We start from the raw sequence: 23,148 nt of genomic DNA, 5'->3' as shown, positions 1-23,148 counted from the left end.
TATTTAAGCAAGGGTAGGGGGTGGGGAATTAGAACATAATTGGTTTCTTTGCATATTTTAAGGCAGCAGTGTTAAAGAGAAGTGAGATTAATTTTGTGTGACCTTAGAAGATAAGATAGAAACAGGGTAAAACACTCCTGCTTGGGCAACAGATGGAGATCCTACCTCTAAAAGAAATATGGTTTTTACAGGAGGTATATATCAGGAAATAAAATTGTCTACCTTAATATGAGTTCCCTGTCACTGGAAGTATTCAAGTAAAGTCTATATGATCTCTTGTTGAAGATCTTCATGAAGAATTCAAGTATTTATGAGGAGTTTTAGTTGAATATAGTATGTTTCCTTAGTTTTTAGGTTTTTTGACATTTCATTAAATTAAAAATTTTCTAATATTACTATTTTCTGATACTAGTTAATTTTCTGAAGGCCTGATATTAGACGTTGAGAAGGCAGCAGAGCACATAGTTGATGAGATCATAGACTTTGAAGTGATTGAGTTTAGGTCTGGCTCTGCCACTTATTATTAAAGCTTTGTGACCTTGGTCAATTAACTTGCATATTTTGGAGGCTTTATCCAGACAAAAGCAATGTGTTTATGAGGATAATGATTCCTACCTAGTGAGGTTATTACAAAGATTTAATGACTTAGTATTTGTAAAATGCTTAGAACAGTAATAGGTATGTTGTAAGCACTATAAAAGTGTTATTTAAAAAATGAGGATTTTTAGTAAAGGTTTTAAGGGACTCTAGGTTTAAGACTGAACTCTATTTTATACAGTACATTTAAATGTTGAAATACATAGTTTTTATTTTGATTTCAACTTTTTGGTGCTGTTTTATTTTTAAATAACAGGGAGTCTTTTCATGCCATAATTCAAAAATAATAAATCTAATAAGATCAGTGAATTAATGATCCTGTGCTATGTAATGTTTAATGTTTACACATTAAAAACTTATTTGCTGTTATTTTCCCCTACATTTACTCTATATCAAGTTTAAATTCCAAAGTGTTTCACCCCTAACTTATTTTAAGACCTGACTTTCATCACTTTCTTTTTGCTCACCCCAAATGCAACAATTTCCTTGCTTAACTAACTTATGCATCTGGAATTGCAACACAAAGGTCCCAAAACAGCACTTAAGAAACTATGATTTATACTTAATGTGTTACAGGTGGCTTCTTAGGAAAAATGCTTATTTCTAATGTCATTAAAATGATAAATTTCTAAATTCTCAAGTTCTGTTTCTGTTAAAAGTTTACTGTGGTTCGTTTTCTTCCAAATTTGGTTTTGCATACACATTCCCAAATATTTTTGACCTTATGTTTACAAGAATGAAATTACTATTAAAATTCTAGTAGAAGTATGGATATTAACAAATTCAGCAATAGGATTTCCTGCTATTAAAACATCATAAGTTGTTTAGACTAATCTATGCTACACTTTATAACATATTATAGAGATCATCTGGCTGAAAACTTTACATTAAATTCCTATCAAAATCAAGAGGAGTGTAATGGATAAGGCAATCTCAAATATAAATTACAACAAAATAAGCAACTACTATAGATTTTAACATTGAATTCTGAGATTAACTAGCAGCCAATTTATGTCCTTTGAGAATATTAACTCAGTTTCTAGTTTTAAGTGGTTTAAAATGAAATAAATGTGATAATCATGTTGTAAAAACACATGTTGTAAAAAACACATGTTGTAAAAACCTTTGCTAAGTTAATGTTTTCCATTTAAAACTACTTAAAAAATGTACATAGAGGACCAGGTGTGGTGGCTCACGCCTATAATCCCAGCACTTTGGGAGGCTGAGGCAGGCAGATTACGAGGTCAAGAGATCAGAAGCATCCTGGCCAAAATGGTGAAACCCCATCTCTACTAAAAATACAAAAATTAGCTGGGCATGGTGGCCTGTGCCTGTAGTCCCAGCTACTTGGGAGGCTCAAGCAGGAGAATTGCTTGAACACAGGAGGCAGAGGTTGCAGTGAGCCCAGCTTGCACCATTGCACTCCAACCTGGGTGACAGAACAAGACTCCATCTCAAAAAAAAAGAAAAAAGTACATAGAGGCTAAACATGATTCTAGTAGCTTTGGTGTGTTTAAAGGAAAAAAGTGTATTGTACTACAGTAACATAACTAGGCTGAATTTTAGGTACATATTTATTTACCAATTAAATATCCATTATTTCAGCATGAAAGATAGTCCTGTATAACTGTACAGGTGATATTTTAGGAATGAAGACAGCCATTTCTGTATTTTCTAATGTTTAATGCCATTGTGTTCCTGATGAATGAGGATATGAACAAGCTGCACTAGCCTAATTTGCCCCAGTTTTCCATGTTCTCATGGCTACTGTTAAGGAAAGAGAGTAGATCTACTGATTGTTGGGACTGCTGTGGACGGAATTTTCTACCCACTATTTAGGTCATTTGGCTGATAAAATGGTTTCTGGGATTATGAACAATTTTCTATATTTGAATGTCTCCCTGTAACCAAAGAAAGTAAATTTAGTACCATTTTTGCAATATTCAAGTCCATAATAATGGGGTTGTGTCTTCTGAGCCCGTGGACTGTAGGAAAGCCCTAATCTACTATTGAACATGTAGGAGAAACTCAATATAGAAACTACTAGGATTTTCCCTAATTGTTTTCTTGTTCTGACACTTACAAAAACTCTTATTGTGCCTACTTTATGTCAGACCCTATGTTATGCATTAATAATATTTTAAAAACAAAACAAAAATTCCCGTTCTGAAAGACTTTATAATCTAGTGAGAGTCAGAAAAATAAGAAAAGCTTTTAATACAGTTTGAAAATGCTATGATAGGATGCTAAAAGAATATAGCAAAAATGTACCTAATTATGCCTGAGTTGGCTTGGGAAGGTTATCTGGATAACATAATGACTGAATTAAGATGTGAAATTTTGTGGAAATTACTAGGGAAAATTTAGGGTAAAATAAGAGGATGGTAAGTATATATATCCAAGGAAAGAACAGCATTTGCAAAGGCAAAGAGGTTTAAGAGTGTATGGTATATTAAAAAACACTAAATATTTTAGTATAGCCAGTAACCAGGAACCTATTGTTAGAGTGCAGAAATATTTCTGGAAAGGCAACATCCAGGGCAAGAAGTGTTTTCTTTCTTTCTTTCTTTCTTTCTTTTTTTTTTTGAGACAGAGTCTTGCTCTGTCGCCCAGCTTAAGTACAATGGTACAATCTCAGCTCACTGCAACCTCCACCTCCTAGGTTCAAGTGATCCTCCTGCCTCAGCCTCCTGAGTAGCTCGGATTACAAGCACGTGACACCACACCCGGCTAATTTTTGTATTTTTAGTAGAGACGGGGTTTCACCATGTTGGTCAGGCTGGTCTCAAACTCCTGATCTCGTGATCCGCCCACCTCGGCCTCCCAAAGTCCTGGGATTACAGGCATGAGACATCATGCCCAGTCAAGAAGTGTTTTCAATAAAATCCTGTGATATAAAATTTCATTCTGAATATGATACATTGTTAGACAGTTTTGTGGTAGCCATACTACCATTTTTCAAGGTAGTATGAGATAAACATACAGCAAAGTGCATTAAATCTAAAACTCTATGAATGGAAATATGTAAACACCTCTGTAACTACCACTCAGATTAAGATATTGAACATTTCTAGCACTCCAGATTCTCTCATGCCTCTTTCTTATCTATAACTATCCCTCATCCAGACAACCATTATTCTAACTTATATTACCATGGATTAACTTTGCCTTCTCTCATACTCTTTCTAAACTTAAAACATTTTATTCTTTCACTCAACATAATATTTGTGAGATTGATCCGTTAATATATTGCAATACTAAGTGTTTTTTTCCTATTGCTGGGTAGTCTCTAGTTATATGATTTTATCAGTTTGTACATTGTACTATTCACTGACATTTGCATTGTTTTTGCTTGTTTGCTACAATAAAATAAAAGTACTATAAATATTCTTTGCATATGTTGATATGTTATTTGCATTTATATATGCATTCAGTTATTTCAGGTGGGTTCTTTTGGAGTGAATTGGATTTCTGGGTTTATTTGATACTGCCAAAATTTTCTAAAGTGGTTGTACCAATTTATACTTTCACCATCAATGTACAAGTTCTAATTAAGCTACGTTTTCTTCAATACCTGGTATTCTTAATTTTTTCATTACTAGTTACTCTGGTGGGGTATGACATCTCATTGTAGTTGTAAATTGTATTTCCCTAATGATAATGATGTGGATACTTATTGACTACTTGAATATCTTCTGTTAGGAGGATCTGTTCAATTCTTTTGCAATTTTAATATTTAAAAAAATGTTTTCCTTTATCTTATTTGTAGGAATTCTGTATAAACTCAGAATACATACAAAGGTTATATGTATGCATTGTAAATATCTTCTCTGCATTGTTGCCTTCCTTTACATGCTCTTACTGCTGTTATTTATTGATTTTATTATTTTTTGAGACTAAGTTTTACTCTTATTGCCCAGGCTGGAGTGCAGTGGTACGATCTTGGTTCACTGCAACCTCTGCCTCCCAGGTTCAAGCAATTTTCCTGCCTCAGCCTCCCAAGTAGCTCAGATTACAGGCATCTGCCACCGGGCCTGGCTAATTTTTTGTATCTTTAGTAGATTTTTGTATTTTTAGGGTGTTGTATTTGTACCATGTTGGCCAGGCAGGTCGCGAACTCCTGACCTCAGATGATCCATCCACCTTAGCCTTCTTACTGGTGTTTTTGATGAATTAAAGCTTTTAATAAAGCTCAATTTATTAATTTTTATTTTACAGTTAGTGTTTCTTTGTATCCTGCTTAAATCTTTGCCTACAACAAGGTCATAAAGATATACTTCTATGTTTTCCCTCCATAAACTTTATTGTTTTGTCTTCACAATTAGATTTGTGATTCATCTCAACTATTCTTATGGATGGTATGACTTAGGGGTTAAGTTTTGTTGTTTGTCTTACAGGTATTCAAGTAGTCTAGCAACATTTGTTTAAAAATTTTTTTTACTTAATTACAGTTATAACTTCATTGTAAATCAGGGGACTGTACATGTGTGAACCTATTTCTGAACTCCCTATTCTGTACCATTATTGGTCTGTATGTCTATTGTGTCAATACCACAATAATTACTCTAACTTTATAGTAAGTCTTAAAATCTTGTTCTTCAAGATTATCTTGGCTATCCAAGTTCCCTTACATTTCCTTACATAAATTTTAGAATCAGCCTGTCAATTTCCACAAAGTTCAAACCTGGAATTTTGATTCGTATTGCATTTAATATATAGATAAAGTTGTGAAAAATTGTCATCTATTAATATTGAGGTTTTTTCCTTCATGAACATTAATTACCTCTCTTTTTATGAAGATGTTCTTTAATTTCTCCTAGCAATGTCTCATAGTTTTCAGTGTAGAGCTCTTTCACATCTTTTGTTAGATTTAATCCTAGGTAGTGGCTTTTTAAGCACTATTGTCAATGGTGTTGCTTTATAAATTTCACTTTTTTGTAGCTAGTATATAGAAATATAATTAATTTTTATTTATTAACCTTGTATCCATCTACCTTGCAAAATACACTTTTTTGTAGAATTTCTGTTATATACAATCATGTTATCTGCAATAATGTATTTTTTACTTTCTTTCCAATTTTTATACTTTGAATTTTTTCTTATTGCACTGGTTGGGACTTCTAGTATAATACTAAATAGATAGTAGTGAACACTGCTGTCATGTTTCCAAATTCAGGGGAAACTGTTACCCCTATATCCTAGTGATAGGCTTTGTGCCATTGCTTTTTATCAGACTTTAAAAAAATTTTTTTTTCTTAGTTTGCTGAAAGTTTTTATCAGAAATAGGTGTTAAACTTTATCAAATGCTTCTGTTGCAGCTATTGAGATGATCTTATTGTTTTTCTTCTTGTGTTAATGCAGTAATTAAATTATTTGATTTTTCAAATGTTAAACCAGTTTTACTTCCTGGAATAAATCTAACTTGGTCATGATATGTTATCCTTTCTACATATCACAAGGTTTAATTTGTTAATATCTTGTTCAGGATTTTGGCATCTAAATTCATGGGAGATACTGGCCTGTAATTTTCCTTTTTTATATTGTCTTTCTCAAATGTTAGAGCTATGCTGGCTATATAAAATGAGCTGAGAAGTGTTCATTCTTTCACTATAGTCTAAAAGAGGTTGTTAACATTGATGTTCTTTCCTTAAATGTTTGGAATAATTCTCCAGGAAACCATCTAGGCATGAAATTTTCTTTGTGGAAAGGGTTTTAATTATAAATACAAGGTTTTTTTTTTTTTTTTTTTAACAGATCATTCAGATTTTTTCCTTCCTTCCTTCCTCCCTCCCCTTCTTCCCTCCATCCCTCCCTTCCTCTTCCCTTTTTTCCTACCTTCCTTCCTTTCTCCCTCCCTCCCTCCTCCCCTCCCCATCCCCTCCTTCCTTTCCTTTCCTTCCCTTCCTCCCTCCCTCCCTCCTTCCTTCCCTTCTTTCCTCCTTCCTTCCTTTCTTCCTTCCTTCCTTCCCTTTTTCCTTCCTTCTTTATATATTGTGAAACTATGTTATTAGGTGCATACAAATTTAGGATTGTTTTATGTTGCTTTTTAATTGAAATGTTAGTGATTATAAAATGTCTTTATATCTAGCAACACATCTGCCTTAAAGTTTACTTTTTCCCACATGAAAAAACCATGATAGGGTTTTGTTTTGTTTTTGTTTTGGTTTTGGTTAGGGTTTCTTTTCTTTTCTTTTCTAAAATGGAGTTTTGCTCTTGTTACCAGGCTAGAGTGCAGTGGTATGATCTCAGCTCACTGCAACCTCCACCTCCTAGGTTCAAGCTATTCTCCTGCCTTAGCCTCCCAAGTAGCTGGGACTACCGGTGTGTGCCATTATATCTGGCTATATTTTTTTTGTATTTTTAATAGAGACAGGGTTTTCCCATTTTGGCCAGGCTAGTCTTGAACTCCTGACCTCAGGTGATCTGCCCGCTTTGACCTCCCAAAGTGCTGGGATTACAGGTGTGAGCCACTGCACCCAGCCAGTTAGGGTTTATTTTCAACCTTTCTCTGTTCTTACCATTTTTTTTTTTTTTTTTTTTTTGAGACGGAGTCTCACTCTGTTGCCCAGGTTGGAGTGCAGTGGTGCAATCTTGGCTCACTGCAACTTCTGCCTCCTGGGTTCAAGCAATGCTCCTGCCTCAGCCTCCCGAGTAGCTGGGGTTACCAGCGTGTGCCACTATGCTCAGCTAATTTTTGTATTTTTAGTAGAGAAGGGGTTTCATTATGTTGGCCAGACTGGTCTCGAACTCCTGACCTCAGGTGATCCACCTGCCTTGGCCTCCCGAAGTGCTGGAATTACAGGCGTAAGCCCCCACGCCTGGCCTCTTCTTATCTTTATAGTATGTTCTCTGTAAAAAGCACAAAATTGGTTCTTGTTTTTCAGTCATTCTGACAGTATTTATCTTTTATTTGGAGTGTCCATGTACATCTAATTTAAGTACGGTTATATTTAGAGTTAAACTTACCATCTTGCCTTTTGTTTTCTAATTGTTTCATCTGCCTTTGTTTCTTTACTTCTTTTCTGTTGTCACCTTCCTCCTCTTTCTCCTCTTGTTCTTGACTATTTGAGAATTTTTAGTTATATATTTTTTGGTATTCATCTCTTAAAGATCACCTTAGAGCTAAGGTTTCTTCATCTTAGCACTATTGATATTTTGGAGCTGATATTCTTTGCTGTGGGAGGCTGTCCTGTACGTTGTAGGATATTTAGCAGCATCTCTGGCCTCTAGCCAGTAGCAGCATCCCCGCTTCTCCACTGTGACATCCAAAAATATCTCCAGACATTGGCAAATGTCCCCTGGAGTGGCCATATCAACCCTGGTTGAGAATTACTACTCCAGAGCAGTGCTGTGCAATAGATATATAAAAGCAAGCCATATATGTAATTTTAAATTTTGTAGTAGCCACGTTAAAAAAGCAAAAAGAGAGGAGTTACATTAATTTGAATAATGTTTTTATTTAACCAAATATACCCAACATACTATCATTTCAACACATATTTAATATAAAAAACTGTTATAAGATATTTTACATTCTTTCATACTACAGCTTCCACATTTGTTGTATATTTTATTCTTACATTGGATTTCAGTTTGAGCTAGTCACATCAGGGGCTCCATAGTGACATGTGGCCAGTAGCTACCAAATTACACAATACTCGAGACCTCTTTATATTTGACTCATTATACTCACTAATCAGTAAGGCAGTACATATAGTCAAAGTAAATCAGTACTTCTACAACAATAGAAGAATCTTACAACAGCTTAATTCCTTTTATCCCCCTTCATCCTTTTGTAGTGTTGTCATATATTTTATTTCTATGTATGGAATAAACCTCACAAGACACCATAGATACTCCTCAACTTATGATGGGGTTGTGTTCCGATAAATCCATTCTAAATTGAAGATATCTAAGTCAAAAATGCATTTAGGGCCAGACCCAGTGGCTCACACCTATGATCTCAGTATTTTGGAAGGCTGAGGCAGGAGGATTGCCTGAGTCAGGAGTTGAAATCCAGCCTGGGCAATCTGGGGAGACTTCGTCTCTACAAAAATTAAAAAAAAAAAAATTAGCCAGGTGTGGTGGCATGCATGTGTGGTCCCAGTTACTCAGGAGGCTGAGATGGGAGGATTACTTGAGCCCAGGAAGTCGAGGCTGCTGTGAGTCCTGTTCTTGCCACTGCATTCCAGCCTGGGCAACAGAGCAAGACCCTGTCTCAATTTTTTCTTTTTAGAAAAAGCATTTAATAACCGAATCTACCAGGCATCATAGCTTAGTGTAGCCTACCTTCAGTATGCTTAGGACACTTACATTAGCCTACATGGGCAAAATTAACACAAAGCCTACTTTATAACAATATGTTGAATATCTCATGTAACTTACCAAATACGATACTGAAAATGAAAAACAGAATGGTTGTATGGGTTCTGAAAGTATGCTTTCTACTGAATGTCATTGCTTTTGCACCACTGTAGAGTTGAAAACTCTTAACCCATTGCAAGTTGGGGACCATCTGTATTATAGTTATTGTTGCTTTTTTAAAAATCTTTTATACCAACTCACATATTTACCTCTCTGGTATTTTTCATTTCTCCTGTAGCTCTGTACTTCATCTAAGATAATTTTCATTCAGCTTAAAGAAAACTTCTTTTAGAATTTATTGTGTGGATTTTCTGGCAATAAATTCACTTAGTTTTTGGTTTTTGGATTTTTTCCCCCTTTGATCTGAAGTTGTCTTTATTTCACCATTTTTTTTCTCTTTTCTTCCTTTTCCTTCTTTCCTTCCTTCCTTTCTTTCTTTTTCTTTCCTTTCTATACAGGGTCTGATTCTGTCATCCAGGCTGGAGTGCAGTGGTGCTAAATCAGCTCACTGCAACCATTGCCTCCTAGGCTCAAGCAATTCTCCTGCCTTGGCCTCCCAAGTTGCTGGGATTACAGGCATGCGCCACCATGCCTGGCTAATTTTTAAATTTTTAGTAGAGACAGGGTTGTACCATGTTGGCCAGGCTGATCTCAAACTCCTGGCCTCAAGTGATCCACCTGCCTCAGCCTCCCAAAGTGCTGGGGTTACAGGCATAAGCCACCATGCCTGGACTATCTCCGTTTATTTTGAAGAAAATTTTTTCTTGGTTTAGAATTCTACGTTGGGAATCCTTTTAGCAAGTGAATGATGTCATTCCATAATCTTTTTTACTTCTGCTGAAAAGTCAGTAGGAAATCTTATTGTTGCTCTTTTAAAAATAATTATTCCTGTTTTCTAGTTGATGTTAAGATTTTAGTTTTTTATTTCTGATTTTCAGAAGTTTTACCAAGTTGTATCTGGGCATGGTAATATTTGCATTTATCCTGAACCTCTTGAATATGTATTTTTCTTTAATATACATGTATTTTTTGAGACAGGATCTCGCTCTGTTGTCCAGGCTGAGTGCAGTGGTGCAATCATGGCTCACTGCAGCCTCAACTTCCTGGACTCATGATCTTTCCACCTCAGCCTTGTGAGTATCTGGGACCATAGGTACACACCACCATGCCCAGATAATTTTGGGGGGGAGCATTTTTTTAGTAGAAATGGGGTTTCGCCATGTTGCCAAGGCTGGTCTCGAATTCCAGAGTTCAAGCAATCTGCCTGCATTAGTCTCCCAAAGTGCTGGGATTACATGCCATTGCACCTGGCCTGATATATTTTTTAAATAAATTTTAGAAAATTCTTGGCCATTATTTCTTTAATATTACTTCAGTCCCATTCTCTTTCTCTTCTCCATTCAAGATTCCAAATATATATGTTAAACAATTTGACTCTGTCCTTCATGTTTTTTATTACTGTTGTTTTTCTCATTTTTCTTTCTTTCTATGCTTCAGTTTGAATATTTTTATCTAACCTGTCTTTGGGTTCACTAGTCTTTCTAATATGTCCTTAAACCCATTTGATTAGTTTATTATTTTATTTCTGGATTGTTCATTTGATTCTTCTAAATAAATTTTAATTGACTTGACTTTTTCACCTACTTATAAATCTCTTCTTTGATTTTATTTTTTACAAAAATTGTAATAGTGATTTTAAAACTCTTGGGGCCAGGCATGGTGGCTCACTCCTGTAAATCCCAACACTTCAGGAGGTCAAGGCAGGCTGGTCACTTGGGACTAGGAGTTCAAGACCAGCCTGGCCAACATGGTGAAACCCCATCTCTAAAAAATAAAAAAATTTAAAAAAAATGGATTAATTAAAATTAAAATTTAAAAATGTGTCTGCTAATTCCACCATATAGATCATGGGTGGATTTGGCTCTATTTGTTTTTTATCTTGATTATTGATATCCTTTTTCTTCCTCCTATATGCATTATAATTTTAATTATATGCATACATTGTATATAATAGAAAATACAGGTAATATTATTTTACGTCAGAGATGGTTCAAACTTTTCCTTGTTAACTAGATGTGGTAAGGTGAAAATCACCACATCCAATCTGGAATTGAGCTAGGTTGAAGCTGAGGTATAGTTTTAATGAGACTTGGTTCACCTCTGATTTATCCCTGTTCATTAGAGGTGACCCTTCCGAGCTTTTAGTTGAAAGACTGGTAAGTCTGAAGTACGTGCCTAGATAGGGCATACCTGAAATACCAATGGAGATTCATCTGTCTTTCAGAGATTTGAACACCATGAAATCACAAGATATTTTACCCTGCCTTCCCAGCCCAGCACCTTGCTCAAGTGTGACCATCTCAGGCTTTTGATTGAAAGCCTCATAAGTCTCTGTCTTCTCAGTCCTGAAATTTCTGTGCTTTGGAGTTTTGAACTTAATTCTTTCATGCTTCCCTCCCCATGTAGTTTTACAATCTGGCAAATTTCTTAAGAGGGAGACCTGTTGCATATTTGTTGGAGGACAATTCACTTTATTTTAGCAAGGCTCTTTGTTATTTAAGCATCATGAAATTTCACTCTGCCTTCCTGGCCCAGGCCCACCAGCTTCCTGCTTTGCTCTGTGAGATGTCCCATGTGATAAACTGGTGGCACATTTGTAGCACCTTTAAATTCCAATCCATTATGCCGGCCCATGTAGTTGCCAACTGCTCTTCTGTTTTTCTTTCCCCCAGGGGAATACTTCTTATTAGGCCAAGCGCAATTCCTTAGTCTGTCCCTAGAATTAGATAGTATGAGAAAAGAAAATAGTTATTGCCAGCTTATGTAGAAGGGACTCTTCCTGCTGAAATTTTAATTCATCTAAATGAACACAGATGTATTGAAAAATGATTTTTGTAATTATTTTTCTTTCTTTTTCTTTTCTTTTCTTTTTTTTTTTTTTTTGAGACAGAGTCTTTGTCACCCAGATTGGAGTGCAGTGGCATGATCTCGGCTCACTGAAACCTCCACCTCCTGGGTTCAAGCTTCAGCCTCCCGAGTAGCTGGAATTACAGGTGTATGCCACCATGCCTGGCTAATTTTTGCATTTTTAGTAGAGACAGGGTTTCACCATGTTGACCAGGCTGGTCTTGAACTCCTGGCCTCAAGTTATCCAGCTGCCTCAGCCTCCCAGAGAGCTGGGATTACAGGCATGAGCCGCTGTGCCCAGACTTACCAATTTTTTTCTAGTTGTTGCAGCAGAACATTGGTCTATCTTTCCTACTGTATCCTATCTACAAGATGAATTGTTGTGATTTAAAGTGAATTTTCCATATTACTAATTAAATAGAGCTATTGTCATATATTTATTGGGCATTTGGATTTCTCTTTTTATAAAATATATATTAAGTTTTTGCCTTTTTTTTTCTACTAGATTGTTTATTTTTATTGATTTGAAGGAGCTTTTCACATATTCTTCTAGAATGGGTCTTTTTAAAGTTTTATGTGTTACAATTATCTCCTCCTGCTCTGTGAATTTTTTGTTACTTTTCTGTCAGTATGTAATACATCATAATAAAAAAGGTTAATAATATTTTGGGGGATGTTGAGATTGAGATACCTGTGGCCCATCTAAATGCTAATATCTGGACCACAGATGTAGATTTGGGAGTATACTTGACACTTTATGAATTGCCTCAGATTCTCCACTAGTCTTCCTGACCATCAGCTGCTTGCTCTGCCCCGGCTACTGCATAAATGGCCAATTTCACAGACTCCAGTGGGCCCAAATTGTTTTACAACTGATTTTTGGGGTTTCTCACTCCTCTCACAAATTCCAGACTCATATGAAGGATCACACTACCAGGTATGGAATTTCACTTATCCAGAAAGTACAGAAGGGGCCAGACGACAGGAGGGTATGGGGTAATTAACTCTGTGAGAGGCAAGCTTTGACAGTGGTGAATAGACACAGGAAAGAACCAACTAATAAATTCCATTTTTATTCTTTGCCAATACATTTTTCTGAGGCATGTTTTTTTAAAATATAAATATATATACATATATATTTGTTACATAGGTTTGTTACATAGGAATACATGTGCCATGGTGGTTTGCTGCACCCATCAACCTGTCATCTACATTAGGTATTTCTCCTAATGCTCTCCCTCCCCTGGCCCCCACCCCCGACAGGCCCCAGTGTGTGATGTTCCCCTCCCTGTGTCCATCCATGTGTTCTCATTGTTCAGCTCCCACTTATGAGTGAGAACATGCAGTGTTTGGTTTTCTGTTCCTGTGTTAGTTTGCTGAGAATGATGGTTTCCAGCTTCATCCATGTCCCTGCAAAGGACATGAACTCATCCTTTATTATGGCTGCATAGTATTCTATGGTGTATATATGCCACATTTTCTTTATCTAGTCTATCATTGATGGGCATTTGGGTTGGTTCCAAGTCTTTACTATTGTGAATAGTGCTGCAATAAACATACGTATGCATGTGTCTTTATAGAAAAATGATTTATAATCCTTTGGGTATATACCCAGTGATGGGATTGCTGGGTCAAATGGTATTTCTGGTTCTAGATTCTTAAGGAATTGCCACACTGTCTTCCACGATGGTTGAACTAATTTACACACCACCAACAGTTTAAAAGTGTTCCTATTTCTCCACATCATCTCCAACATCTGTTATTTCCTGACTTTTTAATGATTGCCATTCTAACTGGCATGAGATGGTATCTCATTGTGGTTTTGATTTGCATTTCTCTAATGACCAGTGATGATGAGCTTTTTTTCATATGTTTGTTGGCCGCATAAATGTCTTCTTTTGAGAAGTGTTTGTTCATATCCTTCATCCACTTTTTGATGGGGTGGTTTTCTTCTTGTAAATTTGTTTAAGTTCCTTATAGATTCTGGATATTAGCCCTTTGTCAGATGGATACATTGCAAAAATTTTCTCCCACTCTTTAGGTTGCCTGTTCACTCTGGTAATAGTTTCTTTTGCTGTGCAGAAGTTCTTTGGTTTAATTAGATCCTATTTGTCTATTTTGGCTTTTGTTGCCATTGGTTTTGGTGTTTTAGTCATGAAGTCTTTGCCCATGCCTATGTCCGGAATGGTATTGCCTAGGTTTTCTTCTAGGGTTTTTATGGTTTTAGGTTTTAGGTTTATGTCTTTACAAATTAAGTTTTACATGATTAATTTAAAAATTAATCTTGAGTTCATTTTTGTATAAGGTGTAAGAAAGGAGTCCAGTTTCAGTTTTCTGCATATGGCTAGCCAGTTTTCCCAACACCATTTATTAAATAAATCATCCTTCCCCCATTTCTTGTTTTTATAAGGTTTGTCAAAGACCAGATGGTTATAGACGTGTGGCATTATTTCCGTTCTGTTCCATTGGTCTATATATCTGTTTTGGTACCAGTACCATGCTGTTATAGTTACTGTAGTCTTGTAGTATAATTTGAAGTTAGATAGTGTGATGCCTCCAGCTTTGTTGTTTTTGCTTAGGATTGTCTTGGCTATATGGGCTATTTTTTGGTTCCATATAAAGTTTAAAGTAGTTTTTTCTAATTCTGTGAAGAAAGTCAATGGTAGCTTGATGGGGATAGCATTGAATCTATAAATTACTTTGGACAGTATGGCCATTTTCACAATATTGATTCTTCCTATCTATGAGCATGGAAAGATTTTCCATTTATTTGTGTCCTCTCTTATTTCCTTGAGCAGAGGTTTGTAGTTCTCCTTGAAAAGGTCCTTCACAACACTTGCAAGTTGTATTCCTAGGTACTTTATTCTCTTTGTAGCAATTGTAAATGGGAATTTACTCATGATTTGGCTCTCTATATTTGTCTATTACTGGTGTAAAGGAATACTTGTGATATTTGCCCATTAATTTTGTATCCTGAGACTTTGCTGAAGTTGCTTATCATCTTAAGGAGATTTTGGGCTGAGATAATGGGGTTTTCTAAATATACAATCATGTCATCTGCAAACAGAGACAAGTTGACTTCCTCTCTTCCTGTTTGAATATTCTTTATTTCTTTCTCTTGCCTGATTGCCCTGGCCAGAACTTCCAATACTATTTGAATAGGAGTGGTGAGAGAGGGCATCCTTGTCTTGTGCTGGTTTTCAAAGGGTGCTTCCAGCTTTTACCCATTCAGTATGACATTGGCTGTGGGTCTGTCATAAATAGCTCTTATCATTTTGAGATACATTCCATCAATACCTAGTTTATTGAGAGTTTTTAGCATGAAAGGGTGTTGAAGTTTATCGAAGGCCTTTTCTGCATCTATTAAGATAATCATGTGGTTTTTGTCATTAACTCTGTTTATATGATGGATTACATTTATTGATTTGCATATGTTAAACCAGCCTTGCATCCCAGGGATGAAACTGACTTGATCATGGTGGATAAACTTTTTGACGTGTTGCTAGATTTGGTTTGCCAGTATTTTATTGGGTATTTTCACATTGATGTTCATCAGGGATATTGGCCTGAAATTTTCTTTTTTTGTTGTGTCTCTGCCAGGTTTTAGTATCAGGATGATGCTGGCCTCATCAAATAAGTTAGGGAGATGTCCCTCTTTTTCTATTGCTTGGAATAGTTTCAGGAAGAATGATATCAGCTCCTCTTTGTACCTCTGGTAGAATTCAGCTGTGAATTCATCTGGTCCTGGGCTTTTTTTGGTTGATAGGCTATTTATTACTGCCTCAATTTCAGAACTTGTTATTGGTCTATTCAGGGATTTGACTTCTTCCCAATTTAGTCTTGGGAGGGTGTATCTGTCCAGGAATTTATCCATTTCTTCTAGATGTTCTAGTTTATTTGTGTAGAGGTGTTTATAGTATTCTCTGGTGGTAGTTTGTATTTCTGTGGGATCAATGACGATCATTTTTTATTGTGTCTATTTGATTCACTTTTTTCTTCTTTATTAGTCTGGCTAATGGTTTATCTATTTTGTTAATCTTTTCAAAAAACCAGCTCCTGGATTCATTGATTTACTTGAAGTGTTTTTTATATCTCTATCTCCTTCAGTTCTGCTGTGATCTTAGTTACTTCTTGTCTTCTGCTAGCTGTTGAATTTGTTTGCTCTTGCTTCTCTAGTTCTTTTAATTGTGATGTTAGGGTGTCAATTTTAGATCTTTACTGCTTTCGCTAGGTGTGGTGGCTCACACATGTAATCCCAGCACTTTGGGAGGCTGAGGCGGGTGGATCACCTAAGGTCAGGAGTTCGAGACCAGCCTGACCAATATGGTGAAACTCCATCTTTAAAAAAAAAAAAAAGGAAAAAAAAAAGATCTTTCCTGCTTTCTCCTGTGGGCATTTAGTGCTATATATTTCCCTCTATACACTGCTTTAGCTGTGTCGAAGAGATTCTGGTATGTTGTGTTTGTTCTCAGTGGTTTCAAAGGACTTATTAATTTCTGCCTTACTTTCATTATTTACCCAGTAGTCATTCAGGATCAAGTTGTTCAGTTTCCATGTAGTTGTGCGGTTTTTGGGTTAGTTTCTTAATCCTGAGTTCTAATTTGACTGCACTGTGGTCTGAGAGACTGTTTGTTATGATTTCTGTTCTTTTGCATTTGCTGAGGAGTGTTGTACTTCCAATTATGTAGTCAATGTTAGAATAAGTGCAATGTGGCACTGAGAAGAATATACATTCTGTTGATTTGAGGTGGAGAGCTCTGTAGATGTTTATTAGGTCTGCTTGGTTCAGAGCTGAGTTCAAGTCCTGAATATCCTTGTTAATTTTCTGTCTTGTTGATCTATGTAATATTGACAGAAGGGTGTTAAATTCTCCCACTATTATTGTGTGGGAGTCTAAGTCTCTTTATAGGTCTCTAAGAACTTGCTTTATGAAGCTGCGTGCCTCTGAATTGGATGCATATATATTAGGATAGTTAGCTCTTCTCATTGCATTGATCCCTTTACAATTATATAATGCCCATCTTTGTCTTTTTTGATCTTCATTGGTTTAAAATCTGTTCTATCAGAGACTAGGATTGCAACCCCTGCATTTTTTTTTTTTTTTTTTTTTTTTTTTTTGCTTTCCATTTGCTTGGTCAATATTCCTCCATCCCTTTATTTTGAGCCTATGTGTGTCTTTGCACATGAGATAGGTCTTCTGAATACAGCACACTGATGGGTCTTGACTCTTTATCCAGTTTGCCAGTCTGTGTCTTTTAATTGGGGCATTTAGCCTGTTTACATTTAAGGTTAATATTGTTATGTGTGAATTTGATCCTGTCATTATGATGCTAGCTAGTTATTTTGCCCATTCGTTGTTGCAGTTTCTTCATAGTGTCAATATTCTTTACAATTTGCTATGTTTTTGCGGTGGCTGGTACTGGTTTTTCCATTCTATATTTAGTGCTTCCTTTAGAAGCTCTTGTAAGGCAGGCATGGTGGTGACAATATCTCTCAGCATTTGCTTGTCTGTGAAGAATTTTATTTCTCCTTTGCATATGAAGCTTAGTTTGACTGGATATGAAATTCTGGGTTGACAATTCTTTTCTTTAAGAATGTTGAGCTCAGCACAGTGGCTCATGCTTGTAATCCCAGCACTTTGGGAGGCTGAGGTGCACAGATCCGGAGGTCAGGGATTAAGACTATCCTGGCTAACATGGTGAAACCCTGTCTGTACTAACAATACAAAAAATTAGCCGGGCATGGTGGCACATGGCTGTAATCCCTGCTACTTGGGAGGCTGAGGCAGAATAATTGAGAATCGCTTGAACCCAGGAGGTGGAGGTTGCAGTGAGCTGAGATCATGCCACTACACTCCAGTTTGGGCAGCAGAGCGAGACTCTGTCTCAAAAAAAAAAAAAAAAAGTTGAATATTGGCCCCTACTCTCTTCTGGCTTGTAGGGTTTCTGCAGAGAGATCCGCTGTTAGTCTTATGGGCTTCCCTTTGTGGGTAACTGATGTTTCTCTCTGGCTTCCCTTAACATTTTTTTCTTCATTTCAACCTTAGTGAATCTGATGATTATGTATCTTGGGGTTGCCCTTCAGGAAGTATCTTTGTGGTGTTCTATGTATTTCCTGAATTTGAATGTTGGCCTGTCTTGCTAGGCTGGGGAAGTTTTCCTGGATAATATCCTGAAGAGTGTTTTCCAACTTGGTTCCATTCTCTCCATCATTTTAAGGTACATCGATCAAACATAGGTTTGGTCTTTTCACACAGTACCATATTTCTTGGAGGCTTTGTTCTTTCCTTTTCATTCTTTTTTCTCTAATCTTGTCTTCATGCTTTCTTTCATTAAGTTGATCTTCAATCTCTGATATCCTTTCTTCTGCTTAATCGATTAGGCTATTGATATTTGTGTATGCTTCACAAAGTTCTTGTGTTGTGTTTTTCAGCTCCACCAGGTCATTTATGTTCTTCTTTAAACTGGTTATTCTAGTTAGCAATTCCTCTACCCTTTTTTCAAGGTTCTTAGCTTCCTTGCATTGGGTTAGAACATGCTCCTAATTTAGCTTGGAGGAGTTTGTTATTACCCACCTTCTGAAGCCTGCTTCTGTTAATTTGTCAAACTTATTCTCCATCCAGTTTTGTTCCCTTACTGGTGAAGAGTTGTGATCCTTTGGAGGAGAACAAGGGTTCTGGTTTTTGGAATTTTCAGACTTTTGGCACTGTTTTTTCGTCATTTTCATGAATTTATCTACCTTTGGTCTTTGACATTGGTGACTTTTGGATGGGGTTTCTGTGTGGATAATCTTTTTGTTGATGCTGATGCTATTCCTTTCTCTTTGTTAGTTTTCCTTCTAACAGTCAGGCTGCTCTGCTGCAGGTCTGCTGGAGGTCCACTCCAGACCCTGTTTGCCTGGGTATCACCAGCAGAGGCTGCAGAACAGCAAAAATTGCTGCCTGTTCCTTCCTCTGGAAGCTTCATCCCAGAGGATCACCCACCAGATGCCAGCCAGATCTCTCCTGTATGAGGTGTTTGTCGACCCCTGCAGGGAGGTGTCTCCCAGTCCAGATACAGAGGAGGAGCAGTCTGTCCCTTAGCAGAGCTTAGCACTGTGCTGGGAGATTGACTGCTCTTTCAGAGTCAGCAGGCAGGAACATTTAAGTCTGCTGAAGCTGCTCCCACAGCTGCCCTTTCCCCAAGGTGTTCTTTCTCCCAGGGAGATGGGACTTTTATCTATAAGCCCCTCACTGGGGCTGCTTCCTTTCTTTTAGAGATGCCCTGCCCAAAGAGGAGGAATCTAGAGAGGCAGTCCAGCTACAGCAGCTTTGCCAAGCTGCAGTGGGATCTGCCCAGTTCGAACTTCCCAGAAGCATTGTTTACATTGTGAGGGGAAAGCGGCCTACTCAAGCCTTAGTAATGGCAGACACCCCTCCCTCCACCAAGCTCGAGTGTCCCCAGTCAACTTCAGGCTGCTATACTGGCAGCAACAATTTCAAGTCAGTGGATCTTGGCTTGCTTGGCTTGCTGGGGGTGCAATCCACTGAGCTAGACCACTTGGCTCCCTGGCTTCAGCCCCCTTTCCAGGGGAGTGAACAGTTCTGTCTTGCTGGCATTCCAGGCACCACTGGGGTATGAAAAAAATCCTGAAGCTAGTTCAGTGTCTGCCCAAACAGCCACACAGTTTTGTGCTTGAAATCCAAGGCCCTGGTGGTGTAGGCACCCGAGAGAATCTCCTGGTCTGTGGGTTGTGAAGACTGTGGGAAAAGTGTAGTGTCTGGGCTGGAATATACCTTTCCTCACAGCACGGGGAGGGACTTCCCCAACCCCTTGTGCTTCCTGGTGAGGTGACGCCCTACCCTGCTTTGGCTCACCCTCCGCGGGCTGCACCCACTGTCTAACCAGTTCCAATGAGATGAGCCTGGTACCTCATTTGGTAATGCAGAAATCACTCACCTCTTGTATTGATCTCGCTGGGAGCTGCAGACTGGAGCTATTTCTATTTGGCCATCTTGCCAGCCATCTCCGCATGGTTTCTTTATAACCTGCCCAGAGATATCCTGTATGGATAAGTTTTTGGCTACATAACTTTGAGAAGTAATGGTCAGTGTAGTAATGCACCACCTTAAATTTGTTCCAGATTTTTTCCTGTCTCAATTCCCTTTTTCCTTCACTCTTACATTAACAATTCAGCTTTGCCTCAGGATTTGTTTTCTAGAGAACCCAAACCTACAAATCATGTAAGTTTTTCCTTCTCTCCTTTGAATTCTATCCACTCTCCCAATCCCTTTCCCTCTTCTAAAATAAACAATATTATTTTTAGGTCCTGCTCAAATAGTGCTTTTTCCAGTTTACTTCTTAGATTCTTTTTTCATTCGATCCTGCTAGAAGTTTTCCTCTTCTTTTTCTACAACACTTACCATTTTCCTCCTTATAACTGTAACCTTTTCATTGAACAGGCTGGACCTGGTACAGTACTAGCACAAAGTAATTTTATTCTTTCCTACTGATTCCTTCAAACCTACTCTCTCAACTTTTTCTTCTCCATCCCTTCTCCATAGCTTTGGTGGTCACTTTTAGTAATCAAAAAAAAAAAAAAAAAAAAAAAACCTACCAGTTAATCAAATGAAGTCTCTTTTTTAAAATTTAAAAAAAAAAATGTCCAGTCCAAACTCCCCTCCTTCCAACTCTCATACAATTTAAACTTCTCCTGTACACAGTTTGGCCTGCTTTCTATGTAACAGCCTTAGTTGGGGAGAGTGACATAATTGACTTCTTTTCTACTTCACCACTTTGTGCTTCCCCTCTTACTCCTCCATTCACAAGACTATATTTGGATTAGAACAAAGGAGAAGGAGGAGAGGTAAGGGGCAGAAAAATCTCGCTTGACTGATGGAATTATAATCTGCCTCCAGGGTGCTCTTTGTAGCAGCTGCACAATCGTTGGCTCTAATTTTAATAGAGCACTTTTGTGGACTTTTTTGTAGACCCCTCTTTTAAATCCCCTGGGGATTTCTCTGTTCTCAATGCCTATTCCGCATATTAATTACAACTCCACCCAACATTAGTTTTTAAAAAATCTTCCTTAGTGAAAAAATAAAAATCCAGCCTTAGTTTCTGGCAGTCCACCCATCTGCCTTGTCCCTCTCAAGAAGACCCAATCTGGCTCTCTGGCACCTTTCTAAGACAGGGATAGAAATTGAAGCCAGACTACAATAGGGTGACCACAAGATTTTCTTATACTTATTCTGAGTACAGCACCTTAGCAATCAATAAATGCTAAGTTTTGTTATACCTCAGTGCCTCCACTAGGAGTCAAGAAGTGGCCCAAAACTCTCAGCTTGGCAAGACTTTCTCTTGCGCTAATTACTACTTTATTACCAAAATCTTTTTTGGGACCTTCAGAAGTAATCTTGTCATGTCATTTATCTCTGTTGTATTAAGCACTACAAAAAGCCCCAGATCTCACAGGTCACCCCTCTTACCCCAGATATAACCTCCATTAGGCTATGTACATTTCATTACCTGACCCCTTTTCCCACCTACCTCTGCTACTCACTACCATATTAACACCCTAGATCTTGTCTTACTTATAAACTATAACCTTTCCCTAATTTCCCTAATCAATTTCATGCATGTCACTCTTTAACCATCATCTCCTGTCTTTCCACTCACTCCCTTAGAGCTCCTGACTTTAATAATTCTCAAAGTTACCTGAAACTTAGACCCTATTGCTCCTATGACCTTTTACTTGTCCTTCATCCCACTTATGACCTCACACCATTCTTACCTACTTTAAACTCCATGGTTAATGATTATAATTACTTCCCTCCACACAACCTGCCTTGCTTTTCTCTCACTTTGGCAAGACTAATGAAATTACACTCTCTACCATTATGCTCATATAGCTAAATGTGACTGGAGAAGAACACAACAATACTGCCACTCTTACTTTAAATGTATCATCACTAGTCTCAAGAGGGCCATTAATGCTTTTCAGAAATTATACTATATTACTCTAACACTCTCATAGAGAAGGAGTCATACCTTCTGTCGCCTCAATCTCTAACTTCTCTCCCTCCCCTTTCTTCTCTTCATTCTGGGCTGTGCTTGCCAAATGGACTGAGCATTCTTCCACGATGTCTGAAGAGGGCCTTAGGGCAGAATTCAGGCTTACTGGAGGAGGAAATGGCAATGTGAGGTGAACTGGAATGGACTAACACAGATGTGGCTGAAATCAGAAATGGCCTGTGAGTATGTAACATGGGTGCCAGAGTCATCTGCTACAGAGGGGGAACATGCCATTGTTATAATAATTATTTTCAATTAAAAATGAAGTTGCCACTGGGCATGGCAGCTCATGCCTGTAATCCCAGCACTTTGGAAGGCTGAGGTGGGCAGATCATGAGCTCAGGAGTTCAAGACTAGCCTGACCAACATGGTGAAACCCCATCTCTACTAAAAATACAAAAACTAGCCAGGCGTGGTGGCACGCACCTATAATCCCAGCTACTCAGGAGGCTGAGGCAGGAGAATGAGGTGAAACCAGGAGGCAGAGGTTGCAGTGAGCCGAGATTGTGCCACTGCATTCCAGCCCGGGTGACAGAGCGAGACTCCATCTCAAAACAAAAAAAAACAAAAAAACAAAGAAATTGCCTAGGTCATGAGTGGTGGCTCACACCTGTAATCTCAGCACCTTGTGAGGCTGAGGTGGGAGGATCACTTGAGGCCAGGAGTTCAAGACCATGGTGAAACCCCGTCGCTACTAAAAATACAAAAATTAGCCAGGCTTGGTTGTGCATGACTGTAGTCCCAGCTATTTAGGAGGCTGAGGCAGAAGAATTGCTTGAGCCAGGGAGGCGAAGCTTGCGGTGAGGTGAGATCATGTCACTGCACTCCAGCCTGGGAGGCAGAGCAAAATCCTGCCTCAAAAAAAAAAAAAAACAGAAAAAGAAAAAGAGAATGAAGTTGCCTCCGTACAAGAATAGTTAAATTTGGAATCTATATTTCAGTGGTTAGCCATTTTCTTTCTCAAAATCAAATTTAGTTTTTGGTTTACTTAAGATGGAGTGGGAATATTCATTACATTTTTATTTATTGGTTTTCTTTTTTAAAATGTATTTATTGATTGATTTTCTATTACATGAACTGACCTTGAGGAATTTACAATCTATTTGGGACAGAAAAGATAATTTGTAAGATACAAAAATTGGTGAATGATTCAGAATGAAATATAAAAAATAAGTCCCATGAATTTAGATATAGAATGTTCAGGAAATAACATTTTAAATGTCATTTT

At 37.6% G+C, this 23,148-nt stretch overlaps 1 long non-coding RNA gene across 1 annotated transcript; it reads right to left on the bottom strand.

Annotated features, from left to right (window-relative positions):
* Positions 1-8,039: 8,039 nt before the first annotated feature.
* Positions 8,040-22,320, bottom strand: LOC105705127 (uncharacterized). Its single transcript, XR_001104603.2, has 3 exons — positions 21,897-22,320; positions 19,806-19,909; positions 8,040-11,737 (listed from the first exon to the last, which is right to left on the bottom strand). It is a non-coding gene; the product is annotated as an uncharacterized LOC105705127 (long non-coding RNA).
* Between the last annotated feature and the right edge of the window lie 828 nt (positions 22,321-23,148).

The sequence above is a fragment of the Aotus nancymaae genome, unplaced genomic scaffold, assembly GCF_030222135.1.
Source record: "Aotus nancymaae isolate 86718 unplaced genomic scaffold, 86718_ANA_hifiasm-v0.15.2.pri h1tg000007l, whole genome shotgun sequence".
Lineage (NCBI taxonomy): Eukaryota > Metazoa > Chordata > Mammalia > Primates > Aotidae > Aotus > Aotus nancymaae.
The sequence above is the reverse complement of the archived record's forward strand: the minus strand, read 5'-3'. Positions and strand labels throughout refer to the sequence as shown.